Below are 25,402 nucleotides of genomic sequence, written 5' to 3'. Positions count from 1 at the left end.
ACAAAAGTACCACTGCGTTGATAAGATTCTAGCAAAGGCTTTGTTCAAGACCATGATGCTCATAATGTGGGGACATTTTTGTAGAATGATGTGTGACCAGGAAGCCCAGACTGGAGCAAAGTACCTCCGGTGGAAGAAGGAGTAATGCCCTTGAGATTGTTGAAGAAAAGTTTCCATGGTGGAAAATAGGTGTAAGAGACCAAAGAAGAAAAGGAAGACACAGTAGAAAATTATAGAGGTTGGTGTGTGTGTGTGTGTGTGTGTGTGTGTGTGTGTGTGTGTGTGTGTGTGTGTTTTTGGAGAGGTTACAAGGCTAAGTGGTGATGAAGACAAATATGTCATTCCATCTCTGCGCTCTCCTGACCTTATTAGGATGTGTTAACTGTTCAGGGGGAGAGACCAGTGTGTGTGTGTGTGTGTGTGTGTGTGTGTGTGTGTGTGTGTGTGTGTGTGTGTGCAGGCGAGACAGAGGCCAAGAGGAGAGAAAAGCATGGAGGGAGAGAAGGGGAGACACTAGGAAGGGAAGGAAATGTGTTTTCTTAAACATACAGACACATCCAGACACACACACTTGTGTCAAGTCCCCATCAAGTCATCACCAATTATATCCTCGTTATGGATCACTGTGTCTCTTCACACACACACAAACACACACACCTTCAACTCCCCTTTGGTCTCCTCTCAGAGAGCCAATTACAACCCACGCACACCCTCCTTCCCTCCACCCAACCAGCCGTCCACCCACCACTGTATCCAGGCAGAAGCCATTAGAGACAGCACACAACAGGCGCCACATACAGAAACATAACCTTTTATAGACACAAGATGATTCACGTCACACACAGTGTGGCTCTGCTCAGCATGGCACCAACTACACTTGCGCTGATGTCGGCTGTCGGCCTGGTATACTATCATGAAATAAGACGGGGAGTTGCTAAAGCCGTTCAAATGTTCTTCAACAAAACAATGAAGCGTTGAAAACTCATTATTCAGTCGAGTGAGCCACTGGATGAAAGTGCCAGCTTTAAACTTGTAAAATCAAACTTTAAGTATGCTTAAAATATACTGTATGTTCATGAACATTTCTTAAAGATTTTAGTTATTACTTATCTTAATTTTGTTATGTATTTTTTAACAGTTTAATTTGATTGTTTGGGTTAGCGTTGGGGTTAGCACAATGATATACCATTATTCCATTTTAGTTATCTTATTTGTTTTGTTAACTTATGATGTTATGTAATCTATAAACAAAGTAACTTCATGGGTGTATATTTCACATAAACCTGACCTGAACAGGTAAAACATGCTGTTGTGTTGGACATAAAGACAAATTTTACAAAGACAGAAATCCATTAGGAAGAGCTGTGACGATCATGTCAGAAAGTCAGAAGTTTGACTTATTGATTTTATGTCTTCTTCACACATGTTTAATCTTTCTAATGGAGAAATATTGATTACACTTCAATCATCTTCATTTAGTAATCTAAAACTACTGGTGTGCATCAGTGTGTGTTGTGAAAAGTAATGGATTGGATTGTTGGACAAAATCATTCAGGTTGTGAGGCATCAGTGAAAAAGTGATATTGTTTTGTCCCTGGAGGTAACAAGGTTCTAGATTCAAACCACCCCAGGCTCACAGATTTCTGTTCTACAAACAGGAGGACTAGAAGCAAAGAAGATATAATGGAAGCCTCTGGCAAACAATGCCTGAATGATTAAAGATGGATGTGTCTGTGTGTGAGCAGGCAGATAAAGGCTAGGCAGGAAATGAAACTGTGTGTGAAGGTGCATTTCCATTCTGTTGTTTTTACTGTTTGCACATTCAGAAAGCTGAATGAAATCAAATTTTAGAAATAAGTCAAAATATCACAATGGTTTTTACTCATGCCTGAGGTAAAAAGAAAAAAGAAAACAAAAACATTGGCCTGTCAATAAAGATAGATTCTTCTCCTTGTACTGTAGTCAAACCACCCATTTTGTGTTGCCACTTCCAATTACATCACTGCACTCCACCAGAAACTCAATAAAAACAGCAGGAGTGTCAAGGGACACAGCCTACTACATAATCAGGACACCCCCAGTTCAGATCTGGCTGCAAACACCACATAAGCTGACAAAAAACCTACAAAGCATCCCTGAATCAGATGGCACTCATCACAGTTAAACAAGTCCAAACAACCCTATACATGTCTATCTAGCTGTTATAATAGAGAATAAAAGGAAAAAGATGTAGCCTCATAAAATAATGAATTATTTGTCATATCTGCCTCTTTAATAGGATCTGCACCAAAATTTAACAGGTCCCTGGCACATGCCTCATCCCTCCACCAAGTTTGGTGCAAATTGATTTTGTACTTTTTATATAATCCTGCTGACAAGGACACAAACAAACCAAAAAACATTTTTTTAGAAGTCTGACTTTTTTCCCTCAGAATTCAATACAATTCAATCTAAAATTCAAAGTCAGAATTCTGAGATTAAATTCTGAATTTAAAGTCAGTAGTAGTAGGAGTGAAACAAGAATGTAGTTTTTGACTTATGTGACATAAACTATAGAGGTCCCACGTACCAGGGACAGACAGAAACAACATGAAAGAGACAGTTTTAATTCTATGGGATGTCTGAGTTTTCATCTCTTCTACCATTATTTGGTTGATGAAACAGCAGTCACAGAGGAATTTAATTTCCCATGACTAACAAACACAATTCTCTCACACAGGCACAAACACACACACAGTACAGACATTTCCACTAGATGAGATACATTCTAGAAATGTTGCTAATAAAGTGCAATAAAATCTGATACAATGAGTGTAATAAAGTGCAAATGAGGAGGAGAAGCTAATTCAGCCTGGCATCAAAATGATCACTGGTGAGAGAGACAATGAAATCTCTTGACCATTAATCACTGTGATTGCGAGGTCATTATTCTAAAAACACAGTCATCTCCTCCCATTGGATGGCTGCCATGTCATCACAGGTTAGTCCTTCAATCAGAAATTAACTCATTTTACTGTCTGAACTCTGCTGATGGTGTCCAATCACTGTCGCCATTAAATATCAGAAATGGAGGAAAGAAAGGAGGACAGAGACATAAGTGCAGAAGGTTGACTGCTATGATCCAACGGCAATGGCTCTGTAATTAGTGAGTGAAATACAGAAGGACAAAGAAAGCTTCTCTCGCTTGGTTGAAGAGGAGATAATAACAACCACAACACGTTCTGTCACTGCTCAACTGTGGAGACGTTCTCTGTGGTCCTGGATTTCCATGTTTACATTTATGTTCCTTTCAACCAACTACTGGAAATATATGTATCCATCTCTTGCTTCAGGTCAATTTGTATATTTCCTGACAGTCATACCCCAATGTTGCAAACTGAGACACTAGAGTGTTACCCTATGTCTCCAAATGACATTCAGGTTGTGGCATTTTCACAAATCTTTAGGGCAAAATAAAAGTAATGGGTGAAACCTCCATACAGAGGAAGTTGGGTTCACCCTTCTGCTTTCCCCGTTTGGTGTGAGATACAGCAAACATGCGAACATGAGCAAACATGAGTGTGGTCTGTAAAGTTTACAGATTTCACCTCACAGAATTTCTGAATATCAAACTTTGCAAAATAAAAAACAGGAACCTTTTGCTGTCATTTGAGAATGCAACTAACTTATAAAGTTAGCTTGTGTAACTGAAAAACACTTGAAAGCTGAATCAAGTGAGAGGCAAAGTCAAACATTTGAGATGAAAAGAAACAATGGGATAATGGAGCAAAAAGCAAAACAGAGGAAGATGAAATAGAGAGAAGTTGTGAGAAAGGAAGCAACAAACATACAGCAACAATAGAAAAAGAACAAGTATGAGACAAATGTCATAAACATGGAGGTAATAGCCTGTTTGTCATTGGCAACAGGTCCCTGTCCTCTCGTTACATGCTGTTACATGAAGCCCTGAGGGAAGGCACACATACAAAACATACACACACACACACACACACACACACACACACACACACACACACACATACACACACTCTGACAGAGTGACCATTAAAAACACAGTTACATGTATTCACAGCATGCACAAACACTACACACATGAAAGTGCAGTCAGAAATATGCACAGTCATCACACACACATTTACTGTTTATGAAACTACACCAAGACTTAGGGAGCAGTTGGTTAATGTGTGAACAGTTGTCTGAACCATACACACACACACACACACAGTGAGAGAGAGAGCAGTCCTTGGTTTCCTGGCAATGGATAACAGCAGTGAGATGTTTAGTATTCAGAGAGAAGGAAGGAAACTAGAGAGAAGGAGCGAGTTGGCTTCAGTAACAAAGCAGCCTCTTCGTGACTCCCTCCCTGAGACTCTTGTTGGGTGTGTGTGTGTGTGCGTGTATGTGGCTGGATCTCTCACCATGAAACATTTGTTCATGCATAAACCAACTGCTCATTACAAGTATTGCTACAGAAATGCACAAAGGCAGTTTACTTACCCAAACCAAACTCATGGGGTTGTTAGGGTTCAGCTGCCCTGAAACAATTGAAATTTAATTAGTGGATGCCCTGAACACAGAGAATTACAGTACATTTAGCAAACAGAAAATAATCTCATTTATTTCATTTTTTCCCCACAAAAATATAAACTTTAACTAACTATTGTGGCAATCTAAAATGCAACTAAACCCTAAAATGCATTTTCAGTATAGGCACAACACATACACACACATTTACACACTGTATACACGCATGTATTTCCTCAGAGATCAGTCCAGCAGTATTCTTTCAATACCAAACCAATTTCTCTTCAGCTTTAATGTTCTGAGACACTCAACTCAAACAAAACCATCTCTGATCAATAAAGAACCAAAGGACAAGGATTAGGAGAACCAGTAGTCAATATTTCTATTGAACATAAGGGAATCTGGCAGTTTTAACTTATTTATCTTGAGTGTTGAACGTGTGTGCGTTCTGGTGCCAATTACTACCACTCACGCCTAGTTAGGCAGTGAAAATTCAATGGCTTGCTTTTGTCTGAGAGCTTTTATCAGTAGCTGCTTTAATCCTCTCAAAATCCTTTAAAACTTTAGTACTCACTTTATTCTAACAGCCATAGTTGTGTGTTCGTTACTTCTGACAAAATGTCTCTGTAAATAAAATATTGTTTGAAGGAGATTGTAAGTTAAATGACGGAGAACCCAGAGAATTTGAGCATCTTAACGGGCTGTAGGGGCGGATGACGTTCTGGCTTGTTAAGCTTCCTAATTTACTGCCCTATCTGCCTGTTCGTCTGTCTGACTGACTCACTACCTGTCTGTTTGTCTGGCTTTCTTCTTACTGAAACGTGCCTGAAGTAGTGATGAGGACTGCTCTCTCCAGAGAACAAGGCTATAGATTAGATTGGATAATATACAGATATATAGATTGGATTATTGATCAGTGTGCACAGAAGAAAGATAAAAGCATGTACTGTATGTGTGGGACACACTAAGGAATAGAAGAATTGACAGAGAAAGAGAGAGGAGTATAGAAAACACTAAGGTGTAAAGCAGCCAGCTGACAGATGAGAGAAAACTTCTTAATGAAAAGGAGAGTGAGAGATAAGAGTGTTTCTATATAGGATATTTCAAGCTTTTAAAGATGCAGTCTAGTCTATACTCTATAATGTCACAGATTTGATCACAGGGCAGGTGCAGCCTTCAGCTTTGAAAATTTTATTAGAGGCTGGATGGTCACTGAGGAATATCTTGGCAGATGGGATGAGATGAACAGTAAACACCACTGAAAAATGACTGACCAATGCACTCAGACCACCAGAAGGGATGTCCTGATCAAATTAAGTTCTTTAATATTGTGTGTCTGCCAATCCGATACTTTTATTTACTTAAATGCTGATTAAATATGTACCTAATACACTGAAAGAACAGCTCTAGCCTTCTTAATCCAGCACATCTTATTTTTCACAAGCTCCTTATGACTCCTGAAATTGACATGACAGACTCTGCTGGAAACAAGACGTCTCACTCTGTTGGAGTTGTTTGATTTACAGAAACACTCTGACCACCACATGCAGACAACCTGTTGAGAGTGCCAGTCGTTTTAGCCTGCTGTGAACAGTCAACAGGAATGAGTTGACAAACCTCTCCGAAATCCATACATCAGGCACAGCTCTCACTCTCGTCACAGTTAGTAATCATGTTTCTCTGTGATGCACTCAGCAACCATCATACCTGCTTCTCCGCGATAACATTTTAAACAAGTCGCCTGGCAAAATGCACTGTCATCATGGTCAGAAGCAGGGAGGGTGAGAATAAAAAAAGAGAAGGGCCCTTGTAGATGCAGCTAAATGCTGCAAAATAAACAACATGTTGGCCAGAAAGGCAAAACCACTAGCTAAAACACACACACATGAAATATCCAGCATGGGTAGCTTGGTAGCTGATAACAGTGTGACACAACACACACATACACACAGTTTGCACCTCTTATGTCCTCTTGAGGAATAATATCATGGCAATTGAAAGTAATATGTTTTAACTAGTAAAAAAACAATGAGCCTAGACTATGGATATGCCAGTGCTTGGCAATGCCATATAAACTATGTAAAGTGTACACACTGTACAGCAAAATACATCCTTGATGCTTGAATATAAAGATAGTCATTTGAACGTTCTCTGTCTAAAAAATGTAGGCTAATTGTTTTATGTGTCTAGAGTGAGTTTTTAACACAGCATACCTTGAAAACCCTGTATTCTGATCTTTTTCCTCTTAGATAAACATAGTGGCCAAATTTGTAACTAGTCTGGTACCTATTACACCACCAAGAAGAGTTAGCCCACAGAATTAGCAGTCTGGTCTTTTGTGTCAACAGGGTGGCCGTAGATGGAGTCAAATTCCCAACTGTGCTGTCCACTCTGACTGTATAGTGGAGCGTCTTCCCTCAATAATGATCTTTGGACTCTTTGAGTACAGACACCAGCTAGCAGAGAGCACTTCAACCAAACACCAGACAAGTTTAATCAGCCATCAGCTTACTCAGGAAATTAAAAATAATTAGCGACAGCTGATATGATCTGCCGCCCACGACATTTGTCATTTTAACTGGTGGAAGCAACAGTCAGAGCCAACAAGAGATGAAAAGCTGTTCTCTTATTGTTTAGTACACTGCTCTTTGAATATCATAAATAGTATCATAGTTTAGTGAATTAGTGCATTTTGACAACCTCAGTGTCAGAGCTCAGAGTCACTCCCAGATAGTTTTTGCACCCAAGTAATTTTTCACACTCACTCTAGTTTTCTCTCTTATAGGCAGTGAAATTCAGCACTGTTGTAAAGGAGAGCCATGCTGCAACAACAACAGGCTGCGGTGGAGGAAAGACAGTAGAGTTCAGCAAAGAAGAGTCCGATTTTGATTTGCTTTATTCTAGCTGACAGACAGAGGAGCCTACCCAGTGTGTGTACCTGTGTGACTCTAAAAATCCAGTCTACTCTGTACACGCCATGATATAAACATTATAAAAGCTCAGGTTGGCTGAGAGCAGGCATAATTACTGAACTGAAAGTAGCTATGGTATCTGGAGAAAATCTTACTGCCTCGATGATGGACGGCCGCCAGGGTTTCAACTCTCAACTGTTGTTTCACAAAAGTAAAAATGCTGGCATGAAATGGATTCCAAAGTTAGAGGGAAATATCCACAGACCCTCTCCTTGATCCAACTGGCTCCAGTGAATACTGACATCATTCAGTGGTTGAGAGAGGCACCAAAGCACAAAAGCAATTAAAATGGCACATAAATGTTACAAAGATTATAATATTTCAGGCCCTTTAGGCATCATTCATACAGGATTGTGATTAATTTAACAATGTCAAGTGTACAACATTTCAAAAAATGCTTTAGATGCTTTTGCTACTTTCTTACCACCACATGCAACAGAATGAATAATTATCATATTTCTTCTCATTGCTCTGAGGAAGAGCTGCCTGTCAAGTTTGAGCTTTATTGTGCTTTAAGCTTGGAAAATGACTTTAATTCAAAATGACATGTCCAGGTGTCCTGAGTCTTATCTGCTGTGTTTATTTCTCAGCACAGAACACCTCTAAATTTATTGTTAATCTGATCCTGTGGCCACTTACTCCAGGCAAAAACAAAGCCCTTAGTTTTTTAAAGTTTGTATTCAGTTTAACTCATGGTTAGGTACAAAGCAAAACTGTTTTGTGGAACTGATTGTTAAATCTAATTTACTGAAGACTGATTTAGAAGTGTGGTTATGACAGTGGAACTATGTTTGAGATGTTCTGTCAATCGGAGACTGGTCATGGTATGAGCAGATTTGGAATATATGAGACAAACTACGGCAGGAGAGAGAGGACAAACATTATGAGGACAACAAGAAACAGAAGAGAGATGATTTTTGGGAGCCTGCAATACATCATCCAGGTGAAATTAGAGCCATGAGCAGAGTATTGTGATGTTTCACGAGTGCACACCACACACACACACACAGACAGACACACACACACACACACACACACACACACACACACTTATCACAACCTCATAGCAAGTTATTGTTCACTGCTCGTCGACGAGACAAAATGAGCAACTATAACTCATGTTGTTTGTGTTTCTGTTTTTGCTGTGTGTGTGTGTGTGCATGTAATAAGAGTGGTCAACGAGGAGAGAGAGAGAGAGTGTTAGTACATTTGATGTGTCAACCACACTCCCTTGTCTTGTTGCTGTGCTGCCAGCATTTACACACACACACACACACACACACACACACACACACACACACACACACACAGACACACACACTTTCACAGGACAACTATTACCAGAGTGCAACAGTAAACAAGAGTAAACAGGTATTAACCAATATCAGGACCCACAACCACACGTACACAATCACACTACTCGTATGCATGCACAAACACAAACACACACACAGACACATACATGCGCACACAACACATTCTGAGCAGGGAAGATAAAACTAGGGCTCAACAGTAAACAAGAAACAGTGTTGCTTCCCAGGCAATAATGTAGCCATGTTAATACACACACACACACACACACACACACACAAATACATAAAGATGAACTCAATAAAGTGAAACATGGCTGGCATCTTCATTAATATGAGATGTGGGCCCACAGGCCAGAGCAGGCTGCACATTTTACTGAGACAGTGATTTTCTCTTTTTCACCCTGGCTGCTTTCCAAACAACAACCTGTTTCCCCACAGTCCTGTTGACCCAAAGAAACAAAGTTGGAAAGATCAAGGTGAGAGGATGAGTCTTTGGAGAATGTATTAGTGCTGGCAGTTGTCAGCAATATTTAATACTGTCAAAAGATAAAAAATAAAGCAAGGCATGAACAGTGGTTGATGTTGGTCACCTTAGACATAAATGGAAGTAACTGCACACTTTGTTCTGCTCAAATTTCCATAAGCTTTACTTTGCTTATATATATATATATATGTATGTATGTGTGTGTGTGTGTATACATATATATATATATATATATATATATATGTATATATATATATATATATGTGAGTATTTTATGCAGATTGAGATGTTGTCAAGTTGAAGAAGTCGAGGAAGTTTCCTGTCATGAAAAATTCTGTGTGTCTGGGAGTGTGTGTGTGCATCTCTGTATCTAAAGCAGACAGGTAAGAGGCAAAGGACAGATGAAAGTTTCATCCTACAACTCTAATGAGACGTGTATACCCTCACCCTGGGACTCATTAAAACATATTGCTACTCTTGTCATTCAGGAAACCATTAGCACTAAGCCTATGGGTTCAGACTCACAGTGCTGTTCAAGAAACAGTAATGAGCAGACAGAGATGGGGTAAGAAGGTGGCCAAATAGATGGATACCTGGCATCAGACTTGAAGACAGGGAACAACAGTGTGGATTTTGATGATCTCTCCATCAGACATTTGGAGGTGTAGTCTTCTGCATTTACTCATCAGTCTCCATAAAAAGGGTCATGAGGTTGCTTGCGAGGGAAACAATTTGTGGGAAACTGAACAATAAATGCAGATATGTTGTTTATGACAAATAGAAAACACCTAAATTCAACGAGTAGTCCCTTTAACAGCATGTTTCGGCTCACAGGCCACAGCGGGCACCAGACAACAAATATGGAGATATAACTGGGTGATTGATGGAGAATTTTCAGTGCTTTGAAAAGGTGTGAAGAAGTGTGGGTGGCTAGCAATCCCCAAACTGCACTCTAATAATTTGACTGTAACTGAGGCGAGGCAATGCTCTGATTACAGTGCTACCACTTCTAAACAAGGTATTTTGTTCATCTTAATGTCTTAATCTGAGTCACGAGTTTTCTCATATGCGTGAATTTGGTCTCTTGCAATGATTTTACACTATACTCATCCCAAAGATCAGTATGTACCACACTACTATGTTTCACAGACAAGTGAAACATAGTAGTGTGGTCTGAAAGTGCAACATGAGCACGGTGGGTGACAGCAGAATGATTTTCATGTAACTAACCTAGAATAATCAGTAATGGATCTTGCACTAAGGTGTGGTGCTTTCACCAGTTAAAATGATGTTGCTGGTGTCACGTCATATCAGTTACTGTGTGTGTGTGTTTAGTTACAATAAATCCAACAGGGTGAGACATCTTTCAAATAAATTATGTCAGATTCACAACTTACAACTGACCTTTCATCAATGTATAATTTAAGCTTATAAACTTATTTTGAACCATTACCTTCAGTATTTGGATCAAGAGGCACATAAAAATAAGGTGTGTGAGATTAACTAGTCTACAGATGCTTTATTATAATGTGTCAGATATGCAGACTATTTAATCAACATTTAAGTGACATAAATTACATATCGGCTCAGACTCAGTATCAGCAGATAACCAATATTAAAAGACAGCCATCAGGATTGAAAAAAAAAAAAAAACTGATTTGGACATCTTTAATTAACGTCAAATAAATGTGACATTTCCAGACACACTTTTCACCACACAGCAAAAGACGGTGGAGTGAGCAATTACTGGCCTCATTTCTTCTTTTTTGGTCTGACAAGTGTCTACCTGGAAATATCGCCTTTATTAGTTGTTATTAAATAATAGTCTTGCCAGTTTACGGACTTTTTCTACATTCAGATAGAATGACAGCTTGTGGGCTACTACACGCCCTTATTAGCTTTATATGGGTCTCTGGGGAGTTCAGATTACTGCCAGCTGAGCAATGCTATTCTATCATATTAGCCAATCAACACTGCACCTTTTAGCTCCAGTACAGCACTGTATCAGTGCAGTGAGCTGCTGTGCATGCAGCAGAGCTCATTTAACAAGGGAGGTGGAAAGAGATGGAAGGATGGAAAAGGCAGATTTATTAAAGGGACACACAATGGTTGTATAATTGAGGATTCTACTCCCACTGGATATCCGCCCACTGCATTAGAGGTCAGTCCACTAGTCAGAAAACATTTCTCATTTTCAGCACATTGCTGATGCTGCCCAGTACTAAAGTCCAAAGTTCCAGAAAGGCAGATAAGAGGAGGGATTTGCTGGCAGACTGACTGATTTCATACACATTCCTTCCTGAGAAGCAGGGTTTGCCTTAGTACAAGCACATTGTTATGCGGTGACTGCCAGTTCTGACGTGCCAGTGTGTTAACACCAGACCAGAGCAGTCAATCCACCACAGAGTATAACGAGAGCTCACCATCCCCATTTGAAGAGCAAAAAAGGGGATTATGTGTTGTTTTAGTGGTTATACATTTTAAAAGCAGCTGCACATCCATCACGAGCGCAGGCCACCACAGCATTTCAATTCCCACATCCACAACCACAAACAGAGCAATTTACAAGCCTCAGACTGAGGTCATCTTTATCACCCTGCTCACTGTTAACAGGGTTAGAGTGGAGTCACAGTCATTATAGCCCTAAAGACATGTTCAGGAGGTCCAACATTTATTTCTCATATTTTTTCTCTTAATTTCTCTCTCCCATAACTCAGGCCAAATCTAAGTAAATTTAATTTAGAAAATAGATTTAAAAAACAAACATTGCTGTTATTAATAAGCATCCCTCTCTGCATTGCATTCTACTTATTCTCTAGTAATGAGGTCAAACAGATGGGACAATACCAAAAATACAAAAACAACAGGACTTAATTTAGTTTTCTGTTGGTATGTTTAGATTCCAACTACAGGCTGATTTCAGAAACAACGGATCAGTTTATTGGACTGACATTTTCCTGAATTAATTGAGTCAGATACACTAATATTGAGGGTTCAACTGAATGTGACACATTTGACACATCTGTTAGACCTTCCCAACATCTGCATTTAAAATATTCCAGGTGCCAGCTAATTTTTCCAATTGAGACAAAGAGAGAAATAAAGCAACCTTGGAGAAAAGTGAAATTTAGTATGGCCATCTGCTTCCTATACTATCATTAGCTTGCTGCCAGTACACACACTCAGATAGAGTGCTAACTGAATTACAGCTGTGCTTGTTTTTTCTGCTAACTGCTCTAGATAAACCCAGTCAGCTCTGATGCTGCTGTCATGGATTCTCTCTGATGTCTGGTGTCCCAAAAACACAAAAGACAGAGAGGTTTGTGTGCTAAGAGTGCCTGCAAAGTGCAAGATGCAAAAAAAAAAAAAACCCAAAAAAACAAGTGAGTATAGAGAGGTAAATGTCCTTGATTTGTTTACAGGCTACAGCTGATCAATGAGTTTAAGGGAGGAGGAGAGGAGGTGGGTTTACACTGATAGTTCATAATATGGTCAGTTCATGAGAGATAGGTTACGTTATTGTGCCTGTTTGCACTTTTCTTCTCTTTCATTGGTTTGGTACAACCCAGTGAACAAAGCAAACAGTCTTTGTAGCAGCGGGTGGAAGAGCCTGCAGACTCCAAGAGACATTTGTCGGATTGTGCGCTGTGAATTCGTCCTCCAGGCTCAGACTGTCAGAGTTCTACTGTACCATTCTGGGGCATCTGAGGGAGGACATTAGGCGTAAACTACCTGAGCTGTGGTGTGATGGCAACTGGGTGATCCATCATGACAACGTGCCTGCTCATAGCACATTTTTACACACCAGGGTTTTGGCCAAACCAGTAGAACAGGAATTCCAAGGAGTGTTTCAAACGCTTCAGGAGCGTTGAGAGCTGTGTATCACTGCACAAGGTGACTACTTTGGAAGGGATAGTGGCCAGATTTAAGTCAGGTATGGTTTTTGCTTGTTATAGGCGCAGTCTCTGATCTTTTTTTTTTTTTTTTTTTAATCACAGCTATTGGTGCATCAACTTTGGGGGAGCAAATACAGCAAAAAGTAAACAACCCTCAGTTACTGGCCACTGCAATTTTTGAGCATACCTGATGTTAATGTGGTCTAATCTGCTAGTGTTTTAGTCTACACATTTAAGAAAATGTGACAGATTTAGTGTAGTTAGAGGGTGGCAATTTACCTGATCTACTTAGTACTCTCTACTAAACTATCCAGGACAGATGGGTTTGAATTTTAACCCCACTTGAATAACAATATCACTGTGCTGTGTATGAATGTGTGTGATATTAGAGGGCAGATGTACTGTGGTATGAGAGGAGGAGGAACAGACAGATTTATCATGTAAGGAGTAAATTTATCATGCTGATACCAGACACTTCATCACACAGTCAGGTACATTCAACACTTTGCTCAGGAACATTCTGACTCTAATACGCTTACACAGGCAACACACTCTACAGTGTTGGTGCCTCCACAATACATTATTTCATAACTAATTATTTCCTCATTTGTCTCTTTCTGTTTCTCTCTGCTCTTTCTTCCATTTCCCCCCTGTCTCTGTCTCCCACCTTCCATCAGTTTGTCAGTTTCTGTCATGAACCACTGACTTTGTAAATTCATTTTCATCACTTTCAGTACAGTGTTAATTAATTGTTTGTAGCCAAACTACTATTGTTTTAATAGGACTTCTATGATATATAGTTACAGGACAAAAATCTTTCTTCAAAAAACTGTTTTTGGACAGTTTCCAAAACACAAGGCAAAAACAGAGAGACTCTAGTATTGTAACAGTTATAGATGTCCATCATTTTTAATTACTGACTGCAACAGAGACAAAATAAATCAGTTAATTTGCTCTCTCAGAATATTAAACAAGATTATCTGCTGTTGTTGCCTCTTGTGACAAACAGGGAAACATGCGTAATGAGGCTTTAATATTATGATGGTTAGCATATTGGAAAGCTGCATTTGTCCAGCGATGGAGTGTCTCCAGAATGAGTCCAGAGGCATGCAGGTCACATATCGACTTTCAATGTGAATTAATATTGATTTATATGGGGCTAAGGCAGGAGCTAAGGAGGACGCCTGTCCATGCCTGTTAAGCCATGTACACACTACATGACTTTCAAAGTAAGCAGACTGCTGTACTGCTCACACTAAACAACTTGAAATCACTGTGGTTTGCACACTATGTGTTTGATCAGCAAAATGGAGTCACCGATTAGCAGATCTTTCACCAGGAGTCTATCTGGTCTCCAAATGATGTTTTGTCATGAGAACACAAACGAAAAGTGACAGCTACCATGCACAAGACAGGATTTGTTCTTCCAAAATGGATGTCCATGAGAAGCGACTGATCTGATTTGTTTGTGTACTGATTTGCAGCGAAAAACATGTAGCCATGCGCTCTCATTGCCAGGTCACAACACTTTTCGGGACACTGTTGGGAAACTGCAATGCATCTAACCAAAAAAAAAAAAAAAAAAAAAAAAAAAAAGGCATATTATCTTGGACCCTGGTTACCTGGTACTTAAATATTTCATCCTACGGTGTACAGCTCTTCTTCTTTTTTTTTTTTAATTTTTTTTTATTTGTTTATCCATTCAGAACCAGAATTTATCTTCAGCTGTTTCATAGCTCAGGCTGTGAGTTGAGAGTAAATATGTCCCTTTGCAAAGTGAGAAATTAATATGGTGATTGAAACTTACTCTGGGATATTTGAAGTGTTCTTTTACTGGCTTCACATCAATGTGATGGAAAGCTGCACAGTCAGGCAAGAGAGATGGAGGCAGCTCCAGAGTGAAGTGAATTGATTTTGGGTCAGAATTGCTCAGTGCCGTGTGATGGAGGAAGACTGGAAAATAGGGTCAAATATATTTCTAATTATTTTTGAGCTGATGAAAAGCCTTAACAGAACACGTAAAACGAGTTCAGACAAAAAAAGATTTTTTTAATATCCGCATTTTGAAATGGAGCTCTTAAATTTTTGAACATGATTGACAATGCAAAATCAGAGGAACTGTGGACTGCATTAAATAACCCTGCCTTACCTATATTTTCCTATGAACTATTGAGAGTCCAGGATTAGATCTATGACCATCTTTAATCATCTCTGGCTCCCCGCAGGCTGTCACCTGTCACTGGGCAGAGGATGCAAATTTCCTGAATTTCACTAAGAATAACTAGAATAGATGAAATAACAACTCCGCAACTCTGGGTCAAAATGATCACCTTCACTGACTGACAGTGGTAGCTTCCTTTTGAAAGAATCTATTATTTAGACTTTCATGCCAAAGCAGATGGTGGCACTGAGATGAAAAGGCCTGAGATGGAGGAGGAGAATAGGGAATGAAAGGGTTGTCAAGCATCATGAGAACAGAAATAATACTGCAGGTACCAAACATACAAGTCTGAGAAAAACAGGTATAGAGACAGGCAGATGAATAATTGTAAAGGCCTGTATGAGTCACAGTGATGGACAGATAGACAGAGGGAGTGAGGGGTGTGTGGTAAAGGGAACAAATAGCTGTAATAAATCTTTCAGCTTGTAAATGAGACACAAAACAGCAGCACTCTGGGGAAATGGCATGTAACATTAGAGGGAGGGCAAGGCAGAGGGAGAGAGGGAGATAGGAATGAGGAGAGAGAAAAACACAACCACTCAGGAGAAACAATTAGATTAAAGTTAGTGAAAAAGGGACTGAAAAAGAGATACAACACAATATAGAAGAGAGTAGACTGCAGAGATAGAAATTCGTTCTGAGAGGAAACGCTGGGGACTCGCCCTTGTACAGGAGAAGAGAGTACAGAGAGGAGGAGACTAAAAAAAAAAATCCTTTATAAAACTGTAATGTTAACTGGAGCTGTGTTCCTGTACCAGAACAACATGAACTGCCAGCTACTACTGCTAGCGCTGAATAATAACTGTACTGATGCAATAACCAGCCTACTACTACTGTCACAACATGAGCTAGATAGGCTATGTCACATGGAAACTTACTGTGAACCAATTCAGTCTTAGCTTTTAGCTCCCTAGAGTCGTACCCCCCCCCGCGCTTTTTTTCGTTTCCTGATTAATTACACAACATTGTACACTCCTCACCCAATCCTTAATGCCAGCGAAGAAAGTAGAGTGTTAGGTGAGTAATAAAAAGTAAACTTGGAGCCATCACAGTTAAGTGTGACCCTGTGCAGGTTAGTAATTCTACAGGTAATTAACCACATAAATGATAGCTCTCAGCTCTAATGATTAATTAGGTTTCATCTCTCAATTACTTTTTCGATCAAACATTTTGTCTCTAAAATGTAAGAAAAATTGTGAAAAACACCATCATTACTTTCTGAAGCTAAAGTTCTTGTCTTATTTAACTGCTTCTTTTGTCCAACTAGTGGTCCAAAAATCAAGACTGATATTAGCAAAGACATAAAACAGTGTAAATCTCAGAGGACTTGTTAACTGATTAATTGTTCAACCAGTCATGCCCTTCCTAACCGCCACAGTTAGTGCTAGCACTAATGGTCACCAGTTGTTACATTACAACTACTAATAAATGCTTCACTAGACGACTAGACAAAAAATGACTATGAACGCCTTAAGTCTTGAAAACAAACTCTCTGCAGGCTTGGGAAGTTGCAAAAAGTGAGCATAAGGTTGTAACCCTGTAACAAAACAATATGTAAATCTTTTGTTGTCCCTAAACTCTATTGTCTTCACATCATGTCTTGTTTTTTTTTTTTCTCTCAACTACTCACCACCTTTCACCATCTGCCCAAGTACGTCTAAGTGTGTGTGTTGTGTGTGCATGTGAGACTCGGGTCAGGTAGGTTTGTGTAGTGCAGGTGGTCTCTCAGCTGGTGTCGTGTTCATCAGGATGTTATACCTCCATGCACCACTCACCCTCACACTTACAGGTCACATCACACACACAAACACACACAGAACAGATAAACACACCCACACATATCCGTCAGGAAACATACACACGCTTGTGAATAGTCCTTCCTCAGCAGATTCATCATGTAGTCAAAGTCCCCTCATTTAATCAGCCTTTCTGGTTTGAGGCAGAATTATAAGAGTACTACTGCAATGTACATAATTACTACAGCTGGATGTGAATATTTTAATATTTCAAGAGGGAAGGAAAATAGCAAAAAAAAAAAAAAAAAAAAAAACATCATTAGTTTTTTTTATTAATTTATTTTACATATTCTTTAAATCTGCATCATCAGTTCAAACACTTTGTAAACTCATGTGACTCCTCCCCCTCAGAGCTAAAGGCATTACTAAAAAATGTTCACATTTGTCACTGGTTAATAAATGAGAAATATATATTCTTTTGGAAACAAAGTAACTGATGTATGAATAATTCATCTGTTTACTCTCCCTTACTCCTTTTCCATACTGTACATATGTGTGCAGTAGGGGCTTGTAGACTACAGTTTCCATAAGAGTCATCTGTAGTCTGCCGGTCCCACTGGACCAAAAGCATACAGTGTGTGTGTGTGTGTGTGTATGTGTGTGTGTCATAGGCTACTTTTGGGGACAAAATTAGATTAACTGGGGACAAAAGCTGTGTCCCAAATTCTGTATAGCAGCTGTTTATGGGTTCATATGTTCATGTGTATGTTCAATGTAACTTAAAGGTTATAATTCTTGGTAACAATTCACAGCTGTGTGCTCATGTATGGCAGCCCATCCTGCTAAAGTGCCCCTGAGCAAGAAAATGGAATGGTGGGATTAGCTATGGCTGCCTTGAGAATGGGGATGGTAAAAACTAAATTGGATGCATGCATGAGTGCCTGCATCTGTCCATGGGCTGGAGCTGTTTTGAACAAATACGATATTGTTGCAATGCAGCATGAGAAGACACATTAATATGAATTTTAATACCAGTAAGATGTCAGCAGATGTTGCTGGTTCAGTCTTTTAATAATTAACAATAAAATATCTATCTGCTCCGCTGTAACACACAGGTGTTTGAACTCCAAAACGGATGTATATGACAACTGCAAGGTGTTCGCTGAATACTAATTTACCTAATACTAAATGCTAGAAAAGGTAGATGGGATGAATGTAAATTACTACTGAGGTTATACAATGTAATCCTGCAGTGGAACCAAAGTTATAGCTCAGCTCAACTGGATTCAGTATTCTAAAAGGGCACCCCATTCATTACAATTAAAGTTACTCAACAGCTGCATACCCCCAAAAAGCACTTCGGGATTTTTTCTGGTTTTTGGCCCTCTAAGCATTCTTACTAGAGTACTTCTCCAGCTGAGCTGTTGGGTAATAGTGCAATTTTCCAATAGTAGTTCAATATGTTTCATTTCATGTGACCTGTAATTCTGACTATGGCCACAGCTCCATCATTTTAGGCTCTGGTGCCTCAGACAGCAGTTTTTTTTAGGTTTTTTGGCCATGTTAGACACAAATGACCAGCTTGATAACTTGATAACAAAGGTTAATGTTTGTATGTAGCTGTGCTAAAACAAGTGCTATTAGATATGTTTTAAGATGATGCTACCTAAACTCAGACTTGATTAAATTTATTTGGCTCCCAAAGGGTGAGCTGGGTCACCTAAAAAGGACCTCTACGGGCTTTCATGAATCATTGTCACCGATAAATCTGTTCAAAATGCAATTCTACACTGTCGCCTTGTCACCAGCTAAATTGACTCAGCTGGGGTTAACTGTCATGCCTCTCATGGGGAGAGCTGAATACAGCTGAGTGATTCATATTAACTGATTCATGCAGCCTAATGTGGTACCAACATGCATGGAGTCAATGCAGCACCAGGCTGTGTCACAGCAGTGAACCACTACATCTATTTTTTAACTTTATCATTGGTATGTAGGAAACAGTCTCAGTAGTGTGTTCTCTCCTCAGCCCGAGTGTCATTAGTGACACACTTCTGCATATTGCCACAGCAACACCAATGGGGAGGATGTAGCATGATGCAACACATGTTATCCAGTGTTATACAGGTTTACCCAGCACACACAGCGCGGTGATCCTGTTATGCCATATACAGATCCAGTAAGCTTTAGGGTTTTCCCCTCTGCTAGTAATGCAAGTGGAAGATGCTGCTGACATGAAGGAAGGTAACAAGCAGCTGCTGATCAGAGTGCACCCACTCTGTGACAAACACAGCTGCTTGTTATGGAGAGAGGGTCAAGTCTACACACTGTTGTGGCATTTAAAGGTACTTAATTTGAATATAGTGGTAAAACACACACACACACACACACAGAATTGTCTCAAGGCAAAATATGAAAGTTGTATTCAAAAGAGAAAGGAATGAGTTTCCAGCTTTGCAACTTTAACCAGATACATAGTATATTATATTATATTATATACAGACATCTTTCATTTTTGGCCCTGAGAGAAAGCCAGGCCTTTTCTTTAACATATCAAAATTAGCGGCAAAGATGAGGTGTACGGAGGCACACCTCACACTGCTCCAACAAAGTTAAAAAATATTCACACTCACTGTTAATCCCAGGCTGTAATAGACTTCACCTACGCAGCTCCACTACCTGCAGATAATTCTAATCTTTTGATTTAATATACATGATCACCAGCTGGGTCAAGTTCAGTGTGTCAGGATGAGTCAGACGTTGGAAGGGAGGGTTACATTTAGAAAAGAGAGCTAACTTCACTCTAAAACGCTTTCCTACATTTCACAGGGTTCAGTACAGATTATTGTTCAACATGGAAATCATACCCAACTGCATATAAAAATATTCAAGTGTTTGAAAAAGTGTGATACCAAGGCTCTTGAACTTGTGTTTGAAATATTAATTAGGGCAAACGTCCTACGCACTGCAGCCCACACCGGACTTCATCAAAGAACCGAAGAGCAATGATTCAGCGTAATAACATACAGAAGTGCTTCTTTGAACTCAAGCTCTGTAAAACCATAAAAAGGTATTTCCAAATGATGTCTGACTCCTGCAGACTGATCTAGCAAAAGTTAAACACAGTGCAGAGGCAAGACCACCTGTAAACAGGAACAGTAGGTTTCAACTTTACATGAGAAATATTTAAACAGATGAACTCATACAGGTACTGTGATCACTGACAAAACTCAGCTTGGCATTTGTTGAGCTGGGCATTATGAAGACTGCGTCCTTCACACACATTTAGAGCTCCAGTTTCATACTACATACTGTTCTGAGCAGGATTCAGTGTGTAGTTCATTCGCAGGATGACAAAGACATCTTAAGTGTGACCAAAAGTTAAATATGAAATCTTTGCTGACGTGAACTGTCAGAAGCTTTACAACATCACAGTTTATCCTGTTAATGCAGTAATGTCTTGTATATGCAGCAGAGAAAGAAGAGAGAGAACAGAGAGAGAAAAGAGCGCATACTGTACAATGTTAGTGTGGAATTGGGACGCAGCTTTAATGTCATTTTTGCAGTGGCTGGTGGGATGAAGAGCTCCAGACATAGGAATATTGTACTCTGCACTTATGTTTGGATTTATCACTTCACATGGGTAGAGATGATTAGTGGCCCCTGGTGACACTACAGTTTCATTTTGGCAAATTGGACTCGACAGCATCTCAATCACAGGTGACTGGACACTCCAGTGCTGCTGCACCACTGCTGTCATTTTGCCTAATGAGTACATTTTTAGAGAAAAATATCAACTATTTCTGTCTTACTGAGAGTGAGAAGGTGGGCAGCAGGCAAACATTTCCCTGAACCATCATATACAGTGACAGAGAGACTGTAAAAAGCACCACTGGTATATTTAGTGAATATTCTCTGTTTATCTATCCCTGCAAAACTAAACATAAATGATGACAGACACCGAGATAATCATTTGTGTTTTCTTAATTAGAACATTTGTTTAAGCCAATCTTGTGGAAACCAGTAAAAACAACCTTTTTTTGAATTATGGCCGACAACACACACACACACACACACACACAAACATATCTATGCCCGCCCCTGTCTCCCTCTTTAACAGCTCCCAAATTAAAACAATAAAAATCCAATAAACTCTTGTCTAAAAACAAACATCCCCCGCCAGACAGATGGCTGCTGCTCTGATGTATGAGTCCTGTTCAATTTCCGAACTCCAGACTCACACAAACTGCCAACATCCTCGTGACTGCACTGCTTGATAATCAGAGGCAGAATAATTAACATGGGTCATTTGTTGAGCCTTTAAACTCAGTGCTGCAAGTCTTTAATGTATGAAAAATGCAATTCTCTCTCTCTCTCTCTGTGTGTGTGTGTGTTACTGTTGTAATTCTAACAGTTATCAGGTGGTCGTCCTGGTCTTTCACAACAGTTAACAGCAGTTACCCAGCAGCTAATTAGACCCTCCTAGCAACACCTGCAGGAGCTCACAGCATGGGATTGATCACACACACACACACACAAACACAATTTCTCAGGCACACACACACACATACACAGAAATGTGCATACGTGCCTGCAAATACATTCATACAGTCCAAAAAAATCTTTTTCATAAGCACACAATTCAATAAGATTGTCTTTTCGTCACACAATCACAGCTCCTCACACTTTTCTTGTTCACTTTGTTTCCTTCTTGTCCACTTTAGTGTTCTGATACTGCTACACTCTTTGTTCTTTCCCTTTTCCTTTTACTGAATTTGTGCTCAGCTGTAATTTCTCCTGCGTTTAAAGCTGCTAACTGTATGCAGTACAGAACAGTGTGGTGGTTCAAATGCACTGAGATAGACCATCTCAAATACATTTAAACAAATACATGTCATTTCACCCATTTAACTCAGCTCATCCACAATGCTCCATGATAAGAAGTAAAGAAAATGTTGCCCAAATGTCAGCAACAGCCATCTCTTTTCGGATACCAAGCCCTCATGTCCACATCAGCACTGGTGTTGGTTATGACCATAGGTCATAACACATAAATATGTACAGTGGCAATGGCAAAGGCATGATCCCAACCACTGACCTGTCACATTTTACATCAGATGACCTCATGTGTGGATGAAAATTGAAGGGTTTAAAGGTGGAGCCAGCTGACTGCAACCCTTTATAACAAATGATAAAACTTGAAACGAAAACTCAGGCAGCAACATTTTGAGCAAGTTGCAGATGGGACACAGACGACTAATACCATTATATAAGCTACAGCAGTCCCCAAAAAGAGCAATGGGGAGATTTTCATTTTGGACAGTGTTCTTCACTGGAGAAAACTGGATTTAACAACTGAAATATGCTTCTCAAAGTCGAGGTCAGACTGAAAAACAGACAAAAAAAAAAATGTTGAATTCTGGGAAGCTCTCTCAGGGCAGGCACTGCAAAAGCAACTTTGATTGGAACAAAGGGGGTCTCTATCTTGTAATAGTGTATCCAATTGTATCAATACATCTGTGCTCCCCATCATCCATATCTCTTTGCTCTCTACTTTCTCCTCTCCTCTGTCCACAGTGAAGGTCTTACAGATGGTCCGCTGCTGATAAAGCAGAGCTGAGCGAGCCAACCCACTTGGCCGCAGTCAGCGCAGAAGAATAAGAATAAATGGAGTGATAAAATTACCAGACAGAGGCCTTTACCGCAGAGTGAATAAAGAAATGGATGTATGAATGGATGGACGGCTGCTGCAGAATGAAGTGAGAAGTGCAGAAAAGTAAGTGGAGTAAAAGAAAATCTCATAGAAATTGTCCTGTAACCATCAGGTCATAGGTCTGATTCCTGCAAAAGCGAGGAGTCCTGTCACAGTCTTATCTCATCGTACCACACCTCTGGCTATTGCTGGTGTTAGGTGTAAGGAAACTAAAGTCAGCCTACCATTTCTTTACCTCTCCCCACTGCCTCTTCATCCATCACATTTGCTGACAGCTGAGGCAGCAGCGGTTAAATCTCTCAGTTTAATTGATCTAATTTTCTTTGTATTCCCTCACTCACTAAATAAAATGCCTCTATCTCACTGGCACTTAGCCCACATCGAAAATTAAGCCATGAATCCTCCTCACGCTCGACGGCAGCCTACTGGCCCTGATACAGAAAGAAAAGCGTTGACGATACAGCTTTTTCTGCTGGGCTCAGAGAACAAGGTCCAAATCTGCACTTAAACAGAATGATGACCAGTTTAAGGGCATGTGGATGGCAGACTCACAATTAAGTGATGAATGGGCGAAGATGAAAAGGAAAGTGACGACGCACTAATAGATAGATTGGGAAGAATAGATTAACCTGAATTGGAAGTTCTTGGCAGCAAGTGGATAGAAAAAATTATTAAGAAAGGGTTCATACAAACTATCCAATTTCATTAGGAACATTTTCAATCTAAAGGAGGATTAACTAATAAGATGAACAACGCAGTGCTTCCTGATATAAAATATTTTATTAAATGGCATGCAAGCATTTAACTAATTATGGCATTTGTGAAAGAGAGTATGCACCTTAAGGCCTTCACTGACCAAATGAGAGCATGCAATGTATTCAAGCATTGTTGAAACATGCAGAACTTTATTTTAAACTATACATGAGATTCAAGCTTACTAAGGCCTCTAGTCCAACACTTTAATGGGCTGTGGCTAGGTGCTGGCATAAAGACAGGTGGTGGTGTATATACAATGAGCTGCAGGGGTTGATTTTCTGTCTACCATCTCAACTACTGATTTCACAAACTTTCATGAACTGGAAAAAGTCAGAATTCTGAGATTCTTTTTTTTTTTTCCCAAATAAAATTTTCACGTGGCCCTAATCCTCTTCCATACTGTCTATTTTATTGTTTCATTCTATTCCAATCTGAATATGAATTTGTACATTTTCTGTGTATGTATCATGGATGGGGATAAAACAGCATTTCATTGTGCAATCTGGTATCGTATAATGATAATAAAGCTGAATGTTGTGCCTTGCGAGCACAGTGGCAGATTGAATGCCTCACTTTCAAGTGCAAGCTACCAGAATAAAATGCATTACTTTGTACTTACAAGTCCACGAGAACCTTCCTGGGGCATGAATAATGTAAAGATGGAGAGTAACACACCCACAGGCTGCTACCACATTGAGGGCTAGCTTCCTTACATGCTAATCAGAATTAGCATCGCATCACAATTTCTACAGACTGCATCAATTTGATACAATATTAAGAATACGCACACCTTCTGCACATGGAAATAAGTCGACTTCACGCTGCAGCCCTACCTCTACAGTCCCTCTAGGATTAATGATAGGTGACTGGCTGGATGTCAGTCCTTGTTTTAGGTTAGACTGTGAGACAACCACATTTCTTTTTGTGTTTATTGACCAAATTACCTACTGGAAGCTGGAACTAGGGCTGGGTGATAAAACAATTCCAATGTTCATTACAAAGACATTTCCACAATAACAATAATAAACTGATGAGCAGTTTGCAATAAATGTATCTGTTCTGCATGTGAGTCAACTCTCTGCACAGTCACCCTATTAGGCAACAGTACTCTGGTTACACAGCTGACACGTATAGAGCCAAAACATAGAAACAAAAAAAGAGCAACCGTGAGTATAGTCAGTCACAAATAACATCTGTGATTTGGAAATGGTTCAGATTTCTAAAACTGCATAAATAGCGGATTGATTGTGATATATGCTGGTAATGTGTGCCGACAACGACAGGAAACACAACAAACCTTTCCCACCTTTTGAAAAGGTAACGTATACAGAGAGCCAGTGTCAGTGGTCCCAAACTGTTCCTAACCATCCTCTTGTGGTAACATTAGTTCAAACCACAGCAGCATCTGGTCACATCTGCCTTTTCAGTCATTTCCTCATATGATAAGAGCTCAAACAGAAGCAGGGACACGGTGAGTGCAAATTAATATTTTATGACACAAGACATGACGCCAGTTAGCTGCGGAAAAAAGCAAATGGAAATGGTTGACTACGGGAACAAAGTCACAGGACAGAAACATGTTTCAAAAACAGAGCTGCTCCAGCTTTATGCAGAATGTGTAAGGCTGAAGAATGTTTAATCAGTGTTACTCACCGTAACACATTGTGTGTACTATCGATATTAATCAAACTGAAAAAAATATCCAGATAATATTTTTGGACATATCACCCAACCCTAGCTGGGACTACTAAAATCAACTAGCATATAAATATTAGACATTTTAAAGA

At 39.6% G+C, this 25,402-nt stretch overlaps 1 protein-coding gene across 8 annotated transcripts in view; it reads right to left on the bottom strand.

Moving 5' to 3' along the window:
• The window catches only part of slc8a2b (solute carrier family 8 member 2b), a 143,056-nt gene that overhangs the window by 90,992 nt on the left and 26,662 nt on the right, over nt 1–25,402 (bottom strand). For 4 of the 8 annotated variants that reach the window (XM_018660522.2, XM_018660526.2, XM_018660523.2 and 1 more), the window contains one exon: nt 4,498–4,535. The gene's annotated coding sequence lies outside the window, so the exon portion shown is untranslated. The remainder of the gene's footprint in view (nt 1–4,497; nt 4,536–25,402) is intronic. The other 4 variants (XM_018660525.2, XM_018660528.2, XM_018660527.2 and 1 more) reach the window with 1 other exon arrangement.

This window comes from Lates calcarifer, linkage group LG21 (assembly GCF_001640805.2).
Source record: "Lates calcarifer isolate ASB-BC8 linkage group LG21, TLL_Latcal_v3, whole genome shotgun sequence".
Taxonomy (NCBI): Eukaryota; Metazoa; Chordata; class Actinopteri; family Centropomidae; genus Lates; species Lates calcarifer.
Note: the sequence above shows the minus strand (reverse complement) of the source record. Positions and strands in the feature narration are given on the sequence as shown.